The sequence below is a fragment of the Mustela putorius genome, unplaced genomic scaffold (assembly GCF_011764305.1).
Source record: "Mustela putorius furo isolate JIRA1106 unplaced genomic scaffold, ASM1176430v1.1 tig00000281_pilon_pilon_pilon, whole genome shotgun sequence".
Taxonomy (NCBI): Eukaryota; Metazoa; Chordata; class Mammalia; order Carnivora; family Mustelidae; genus Mustela; species Mustela putorius.
In genome coordinates this window covers 25,179,114-25,189,125 of record NW_025421343.1, presented here as the reverse complement: position 1 = coordinate 25,189,125, position 10,012 = coordinate 25,179,114, and the positions used below count along the sequence as shown (strand labels likewise).

General features: G+C 39.4%; 1 non-coding gene across 1 annotated transcript; it reads right to left on the bottom strand.

Moving 5' to 3' along the window:
• Positions 1-3,702: 3,702 nt before the first annotated feature.
• Positions 3,703-3,844, bottom strand: LOC123391817. Its single transcript, XR_006606533.1, has one exon. It is a non-coding gene; the product is annotated as a U4 spliceosomal RNA (small nuclear RNA).
• Between the last annotated feature and the right edge of the window lie 6,168 nt (positions 3,845-10,012).

Sequence of the window (10,012 nt, the reverse complement as noted above, 5' to 3'; positions counted from 1 at the left end):
TACATATTCAAATGAGCGACATTCAAAGTCACCATGCCCAGATGATCCCAAGTACACCAGGAGGCCAAAGCCATCCCAGCTTGGTAGGTGGCTGGTCCCTGTGGCAGGTAGAATTCTCAGGTAGTGCCCAAGATCCTCACCCGTGTTCACACCCTACATACTCTCCTACCCTTGAATATGAGCGAGTCTGTGAATAGGGCCAATTTCATGCTCATGATTAGGTTCCATTATATGACAAAGGTGAAGGGATTCTGCACATGTAATATAGGTCCTAAATAAACTGACACTGAGCTAATCAAAAGAGATTATTACCCTGCGTAGGGTTGACCTAACCAGGTAAGCCCATAAAACAAACTGGATCCTCCCTATAGGATAAGATTGGAAGTGAGAGACACTTCCAATCCTGCTGGTTCTGGAGAAGTGAACTACTATGTTGTGGAGAGGGCCAAGTGGCAGGGATCGGTGAGTGACCTTGAGGATCTGAGAATCATCCCCATCTGATAGGTGGCAAGAAAGAGGGGACCTCGGTCCTAGAACTACAAGGATTTGAATTCTACCACAGCCATTGGAAGAGGACCCTGACTGTCAGAAGACACACTAGATGGCAGCCTGGTGAGACCCTGACCTAACCAGAGATACAGCCAACCATGTCTGGGCTCCTGACCCACAGAAAGAGTGAAACCATATATGGGTGTTGTTTTTACCATGGTTTGTTATACAGCAATAGAAAACTCATACAGTCTCACCAACAACTGTCTTCTCAAGGACACTTCTTATATATTTTCAGCAAGAAATGAGAAAGAAATCATACAATGTTAAACCTCTATGAGACAATCAAAGTTTTCTCCTCAAACCTTTCACATCAGATATAAAATGATTATATGACCTGTTAGGTATCACAAGGCAAGCTAAAAGAACCAAGACTGGAATGGAGGTCACCTGGCTTTCAGTCCACTGTTCCATAAGCAAATCTTACCTGTCACCTAAGAAATATAAAGAAGCACATCGAGACTCCCATGTGTACCTTAAACCCCTCTATTAAGTGGGTTTAACTGTCCTTATTTTCAGGGATTTTCTCAAAACAGTGAGCTTGATTCCAGGGGGACACAAATCAATACAGGTGTGCCAGACATATCAAACCTGAGGTGAAATCTAGGAATAGAATAACATTATTCCTGACATTCCATACATAAGCATTTCTGGTGGTATGCTTCCTGCCCAGGGGTTTATAAACACACATAAGGCATCCCTTAGGGTCCAGGTAAGAGACAGAAACCATGTTGAGTTATCCAAATGGGAGATTTTAATATAAAGATATAAAAACTCGATAAACAGCTATTAACTAAGTAACTGAAATGGTAAGAAGAGATTTCTATAATATAATAAGGGAGTATCTGCAAGAGAGAGCTGTCATCCCAACAGCCCGGCAACAAAGGGAAGAGACTAGAAGCATTAAAACTTACAGGGAACCCTGTGAAGCAGAAGCTCCAACATCTGAGGAAGGCCCGCCAGCTGCTGGGTGTTTCTGAGCCTGGAGGAGGACCCTGTGAAACTGGGACCCAGATCACTAAGGAGAGGGCTCAGTGGAGGCAAAGAAGCCTATTCTTCAAGGCTGGGGAATTTTGAGCTGAACTCAGCGGTTGCTGTAAGGAGGTGCCACTGTTCCCAGGTGAAAGGTGAGGCTGAGGCAGGACCTCCCAGAACAGCCAGCAGACGGGGAGTTTGCAGGAAGAAAACACAAAGGAGCAAGTCTACTTTCTCCATCCGCTCTGCAGTCTCCCCGTAGCGTGTCCTACTGGCAGAGCCTCACACGGAATGAGCCAGACACTGACACGGTTTCAGAGTCCTTGTCCAGCACCAAAAGATGAGTATAAAAGGGAACTTAAAAATGGGGGGGGGGGAATCCCTTAATGACTGACATACATGGTTTATGTTCCTTTCCCTCTACCTCATTCCATTTCTCACATCACCAACTGAAAACCCACACTGAAGTTTTCCCCTGCACGATATAAAGCCTACATAGAGCCCATGAAGAGGCTACAAAACATGCCACCATCACCAATGTTACTGTCTCCATGTTCTGCTACCACTAAACTCACAGAGACTCAGAAAGCTGCCAGCCTCCTTCTCTGCACTGGTTGTGGTGCCTGAGCCCTCCAGACAGGGAAACCACCCAGTGGGACCCCGTGCATGTAGGGAGATGCCCTCCTGCATATGACACTGCTCACACAGGTTCTCACAGCCACATTGCCTCGTGCTCGGGCTGTCTCAGAGAGAGCATGGAGGAGCTGGCCTCTCCCTCTCTGCTCTAGAACTGGAATTCAGGGCTTGGTCAGAATATTATCAGACAGACACTGCTGGGAGACTCCCCTTCTGATCTTACTGGTGCAGTCTGTCTCTCCTCATATGGTGAATCATATCTCATTCTTCAGTGCAAAAAGCACGGAGATAGACTTACGGGTAAATCGTGAACACCCCTGAATTTACCCCAAATCCATAACATTTAACACTTAACAACAGTACACTATACTACATGCAAAGAGCATGTTAAGGGGCAAAAGAACATCACAGTTTTGTTCAGGCTCTATAGCCTGATTGCTTGAGTTTGAATCTTGCCTCATGTGTGACCTTGGGCAAGTGAGTTGTGGACCTTGCATTCCTCAACTAGAAAGTGACGTGATGACCATAGTGCCTGCCATGTAAGATTGTTTTGACAATTATGTGTGTGACTATAGGCGGAACTCTCGGAAGAGTGGCTGCCACAGCAATTGCCTTATAAATGGGAAATGTTCTTATTATTTATTCCTAAGTGTCATTGTGAAAATGCAACCAGAGATTATGTCATCATACCAGAGGAATTCTGACTACAGAACCATGATAATTCTATCATTCACCTGAAATCTAAATTTTATAGTTCCTCAGGTCTCTGTAGAAGGCTTGCTTTTCTTTTCCCTGATTATTTTCTTCCCTAAATGATTTCATCCTTTACTAGGACTATGTATCATTAATGTGTCATCAATTCCAAAATTTACCTCTCATACACAGATCACTGCTCTCATCTTTAAACATACACATACCCCATTGCCTACCCGAAACAGTCACTTCAACTGTAGGTATCTCTAACATAGCACGCCCACAACCAAATTCCCAGCAGCCCTACCCTCTTGTAATTTCTTTTTCCCCAAGTCTTTTTCCTCTCCATAAATGGTACCAAAGTCCATCCAGATGCTCAACCCAGAAATGTGGGAGTCATTCAAGATTTATTTCTCTCCATAACATCTCCATTTATTTCTCTCCATAACATCTCAGACACAATTCATTAATACTTTAATCATTTTTCTCAAAAATCTAACTCAGTCCATGAATTTTTCTTCCCACCATACCATTATTATTTCTTATAGTATAGTATAGTAGGTCACTACTGCTTCCATTCTTTCCATCACCAAAATCCTTCCCCATAAGTCAGCCAGAAGATAATTTTTAAGCGCAGATCAGGTCATGATGCTCTTCTTAAACTCTGATGACTTCTTACTACACTGAAAATAAAATTCACACTTCTTTCCATGTGGCTGCCAGTGAATCCTGATGATATGATTCCTTTCTCTGCAACCTTCCCAGTCTTCCTGTATACCTTTCAGGTCTTTGCACACACTAAGCCCTGTCCTGCCTTAGGATGTTCATGCATACAGCTCTCTTTGCTTGAAAACTCTTTGTTCTTTCTTCTAGCTTCTTTCTCTAGCACACTTATCCTGAGGTCTTAGCAAAAGTGTCAATTCCTTTCAATTAGCAATAATCGCGCCTCGGATAAACCTCATTGGCTACGATACTGCCACTGTGCAAAGCTGAAAAGTGTCAATTCCTTTGAAAGATTCCTTTCCTATCACTCTGTCTAAAGTGTGTTTGCTTACCTACCATCTCACTCTTGTTCTATGATTCTCTACCATGATTCCTCATTCTGTTTAAAGCATTTATAACAATATACAACCATTAAGATATTATGTTGATGTTCATTGTCTGTCTTCCCCTGCAAGACTGCTCTGAATCATTTTTTCCTACCACTTTGTACTCTGCTACTGACACAGTGCCAATTCCACAATAGACATTGAAAAGACATTTGCTGAATGAATAAATAAGTGTACCATCACAGGTCTTCCCCATGAATGTGTTTTTATGAGGACAACAGAATTAACCACCCAGACTGAAAGTGAAAATTGCAGAATTCCATGTGATGAAATGATAAGGCAACGTATTTAGAATATGGGCAGCAAGAAGCTTAAAATTCATAATTTCCCACCTTTCAATTCCAGGTATAAGCAGATAATTGATGAGCTAAATCACAGAACTTCATTTCTGATGTAGTTCCCTATCGCTATCACCAACAGCTACCATGTCTTGAATCCTTTCCTCTTGGGGACAGCCATTTCTCTAGTTCTAACTATACCATGTAAATTTCCAACACTTAAAACAAAGGCACAAATTCTAGTTCTGAATCAATCAATAGTCACATCCTTTGGGGTTATTGTGAGAAACCATTACAGATCCTAAAATGAGCATTCCCAATATCCTGTGCCAAACCCATTTCCCCCCTTAATCTATGCCTAGCATATGACCCAGGTTTCTATGTTTGACCTTCATCATTCTACCACTGAGACAGGCCTCCTAGCAAATATCTTGAAAAATATCTTTATGTAAAGAGTACTTGTAAAGTCTATGTGTACCATACTTATTTATACCCAAACCAAGGAACAAAGGCAGGGTTCACACATAGATTATTTCTGTGAGGAGACATCTGTGCCTCTGGCAAAACCTCCTCCCCAGAAGCACCCCTCCCCCTAGCCTCTCCTTCTCACCAAGACCATGCCTGTGCTGCTGCTACTGAAAACAGAATGCTCAGTGCAGCTCTCATTTCCTCCAAGTTACCACTCTATTTCCCTTTTTCCCATCCAAGCCAAACTTCAAGGAAAAAGTTGTATCCATTTTCACACATTCTACTCTGTTCTCAAAACACTTCTCTTCCAAACTAACACAAATCCAGTGACTGATTGTGATGAACTATGAAGACCTGGACCGTCATCCCAACATTAGGCAACTCTGAAGGGTCATTCTTGCTTCAGGGCTCTTGGTATGTCAGTTGAAGCTTTCAGTGAGTCTGCATCACACAATCCAACTGCTCCCCTTATCTATTCTACTCTCTTCCCTTCTCTTCCACAGGTGTTGCCCTCAGGAATACTCTTTAATAAGGGTCCTGTACTCTGTGAACCCAACCTGTAACCAAGCTTCCATATTATTAGGTATCCTTTAATTCTTTTTCCTCTCACTCTTAACAATTGGATTTTTACACGTTATTATGTGATTATTTGATTAATTCCTGTCTCCTCCATCAAGTTCTGTGCTCCATGAAAACAAGAGCCCTGTTATTGTTCACTATTGTTTCTCCAGTACTTAGCACAGTGTTTATGACACATAGTATAGACCTGGTGAACAGTTACTAATTCCATTAATATGTGAAATAACTCACCACTCAGAATTCTTTCTTTGCATTTAGTTACTATTTCCCAATTAAAACATACTTGGCCCTTATATTGAGTCAACAAGACCTAGGCCAGGAACATAAGGAGTTTTCTGGGCAGAAAAGAATTGAAGAATGGAGTCAGGAATGATATTGAGTTGAAGAAAAGAGCTAAATGCTAATGGAAGACCAACCATCAAAATACTGCAGCTGGAAGTTTGAAATGGCATGGCTTTCAGCCAACCATGGATTTGAGGTCAGACTGTCACTTACCACCCATGTGATTGGTCATAAAAATTAAAAGAATTCCAGTTGAAAAACACCACACATTAGTAAACTCATGAAAAATATTGGTATCTTCTCCATTTACTTCTCTACTCTCATCCACATACTTTGCAACTTTCTCTCAGGAAAATTGCCTTATCTGAATATCCATAGGGAAAGAATGCCAGCATGGACATATAGTTTGGCCTCTTCTAATCTTTTACTCTTTTTAAATCTTTCCAGTTTCAAATTTATTTCAGTGAGGCAGTCATTACAAAATCCTTGAGATGATTGCTATTGGATTTGGTTAAAAGTAATGTACTAAAACAAAGTATCATGGCAAAACTATGCAAATTGACCTAAACCTAAATCAAACTAATAGGCAGACATCTTACCCACTGCCAGCTAATTTACTTCATGCTACTGGATATTGATTCTACTTGGAGTGGTGGGAAATCTGTCATGCTTAAGATACCATCTGCTCCAACTGCCAATGGAAGTCACTTCTCCCTTCCAAGGTCTGTTGGCCAAGAACTCATCCCTTATTTCCTGCAGGCTTTTGAAAGCTTCATTAGGTTTCTAGTCAACGTTGGACTAGGAATCCAATCTATTTATTTTCATTACTCTAAAAATGGACCAATACTATACATTTAGTTCAGAGCTTCCCCTCAACCACAGACACAAAAATCGAGGAGGAAGGAAGATGTGTGGCAAAAGGATATGGATGTTTTGTGGGACAGTTATCAGAACTATAGGCAGCTCAACAAGAGTTGTTTGTAAGATTCCATGAAGCTATATAATAAGGATTATACAGCAGATATCAGTTCGTTGGAGGAAACAGACAGTAAACTTTCAAAGAAAAGTATGTGTCTGGAAAATTTTGAGCAAGAAAAGGTCTTCCCCTAAAATTTTGGAAATTCTACTTCTTGGGACACAAGAGACATCTCAAATGCTGTGGCTGATACTATAGTATGCAGACACCCATTTGTACTCATCAAACATGTTCGGGTGATGTACTTTTCATACTAGATTTTATGGAACCCAGTGAGAGAGGGTCTAACCACCTCAGCTAGAAATGAAACAAGTTTAACTCTGAACAGTGAAATCTGATGAACATTTTAGTGTTTGGAGAGGTTTAAAATTATGCCAATCCATTTATTTCTTCTCAAAGGTATATTTCTTTGAAGTAAATTTGCTTGGTTTAAAAATGTGTCACTCTATTCAGAACTTACACAATATTCTGGTTTTGAACATTCCTAAATACAGTGTTCACTGATTTTTCAGAAGACAAAGGAAAACAAAACAAGTTTCTGATCCATGGATTGATACATTATCCCACTTTTTTCATAGTATCTGTCAATCTAAAGTTGGAAGTATAATTAGCTAATAACACCTAGTTTAACTGTGGTTGATGAATTTTTTACATAAATATATTTAGAATTGAAAACAATTTACCTGGTGTTAAGGCTTTGGGGGTTTTTGTTTCCTTTGTTTTTGTTTTGGGTTTTTTTTTTTCCTACTTATTGTTCTTTTCTGTTTGTTTTTTAGACCTGGTAAAAATAGAAAAAGGCAGATTTGAGGCACGAATAATATATCCAAAGTTTAAACATACAAATAGCCTACCGATTTATTTAAACAGATAATAAGTTTGTAATCTTGTCAAAATCAAGTTGATGTGGAGCCAACTGCTAGATTTAAAAAGGCTTACATTATTAAAATTACATCTTTTAAAGAGGGTGGAGTTATTAGAGGTCTAGTGATATGCTAAAGAAGAGGAGACAATAGCACATAATATGGCACCTCAGCCTACATTCTAGCCCCTTGGAATAAATGCATGCTTTTATGTTCTAGAATAACTTCTCTGGACACATGCCGGCTATTTCAAGTCCCTGAACTCTGGGCACTGTAATGTCCCTGAACCAGAGAGGGACTAAGATGAAGATTCCCATCAATTACACACCCTTTCCAGGGATATTTATTTGTATTGTAGTAATTTTTGTGTCTATTTATAATAAACATTAACTGCAGAGAACTGGGGAAAATTAAAACCATTCACAGAATCCTCACAGAAATAAGATCACAGAAATAAGAAATAAATCCTTTTCTGTACATGCAGACATATATACATATTCATCTACAAAATTTAGAATATGTAGCAGAATAGTGTTATAATATGCATTTTTAATTGACATATCTTGAGGTTTTGTCAGACATTAAATATTTTCCTCAAGATTTTGTATATTTTCATAAACCCATCAACAAATATTTATTGTCAGATGGTGAAAAGTGCTAAGAAGAATATATACCAAATTAAGGAGGACAGGGAGAGTGCAGGATTTGGGGGGATGACACTATGTTATTTAGGGTACTCAAGGAGAACATCACTGGTCATGGGATATTTGAGGAGAAATAGGAAGCACAGCACTGCAGCCCGGAGCAGGAGAGGGTCTAGCATGTTCAAGGAACTGCTGGGAGGTCAACAGAGCTTTGGAGAGAAGTGAGCCAGGGAGACCATAAGGAAATGAGTGGGAGTAGGAGATGAAGGGTGTCAGATCTCGGAGGTAGAGATGGTAAGGAGGTAGGCAGACTGTACTGGGTCTTTGGAAGGTCTTTCGCTTTCATTCTGAGCGAAACAGGAAGACAGAAAGCTTTTAAGCAGAAGAGTAAATAGGAGCAGATTTCTCAAACAAATCACCTTTTCTTCTCTGCATTTAGTAGAAAGTGGAGCAGCAGCACAGAGAACAGGCAAACATAGAACATGAGGAATCTATAGCAAGAATCCAGGTGAGAGCAAATGGTGGCTTCTCCCAGGAGGTCAGCTGCGGGGATAGTGGGAAATAATTGGGCTCTCGATATACTTTGAAGGTAGAGTCACTTCAGTTGCCAACAGAGTGGATAGCAAGCATGAGAGAGAAAGGAGACAAGGACCACTCCAAAACATTATATCTGAAAACTGACCCTGAAAAAAGCCAAAGGTGAACTAACATTTCCTATAAAGGGCCATATTAGTAGGTATTTTAAGCTTGTAGGCATACATACGGTCACAACAACTCAACTTTGATGTTCCTGCAGGAAAACAAAATAAATAAACCAGCAAACCTGATTGTTTTCCAACAAAACTTTATTTACAAAAACAGACTGGCTGAGTTGAGCAACAGACCATAGTTTCCCAACTCTTTAATCTAAGTTGACAAATTTATGGATAGAGTTGTTTATAGTATCTTCTTATTGTTGGGAAAAGACAGAAACCACTCAGAGTTTTAGTCATCTGCGCTATGCTACTGTGCACTCCAGCCCTACTTCTTTAATGGTGGTTAGTTTTTCTCCCTTCCCAGTCAGCCTGCTTCTGTTTACCCTTCAGTCTTCCTATAGGTGTGTGTGTGTGTGTGTGTGTGTGTGTGTGTGTGTTCCATCCAGAGCTTTTAAATTGTCAATAGGAGAAAACAGACTATAATCAACTTCTTCAATCTTGGCTGAGACCAAAATCTTGATTGATTTTTGAATATTCCTACCTTGCATTCCTTGGATAAATCCTACTTGATTATAGTAGATTATCCTTTTTTTTTTTTAACATATTGCTGGACTTATTGTTAATATTTTATTAAGGACTATTACATTAATGTCCTTGAAGGATATGGCTGTGTAGGTTTCTTTTCCTGGAATGTCTTTATATCTTCTGGTTTTGCATTAAAGTAATATTGGCCCCATAAGATGAGTTACGAAGCTTGCTTTCCTCATTAATTTTCTGAAAGAATTTGTACAGAATGAATATAATTTCTGCCTTAAGTGTTTGATATCAATTACCTGTGAAGCCATTCGGCCTTGGAGATATTTTCTGAAATACAAAGTCCTTCAATTTATTCTTGAGTTAGTTTTGTTAACCTGTTATTTTCAAAGTATCTGCCTACTTTTATCTAAGTTTTATAATATACTGCATAAAATGTTTCATAATATTCTTTTAATGTGTGCAGGCTCTATAGCTGTGTCTTTTATTTCTAAAATTGTGTTGTATATCATCTCTTTTTTCTTGCTCAATCTATGTAGATGTTTATCAATTTTACTGATACTTTCAAGAAACCAGGTATAGGTTTAATTGATTTCTCTCATCACTTTTGATTGGTTTGCATACTTATCTTCATTATTTCCTTTGTTGCTTTGAATTTAATTTTCTCTTCTTTTTTCTAACCTCTTAAGTTGGAAACTTACATCTTTCATTTTGGGCCCTTCTTATTTCTTTAA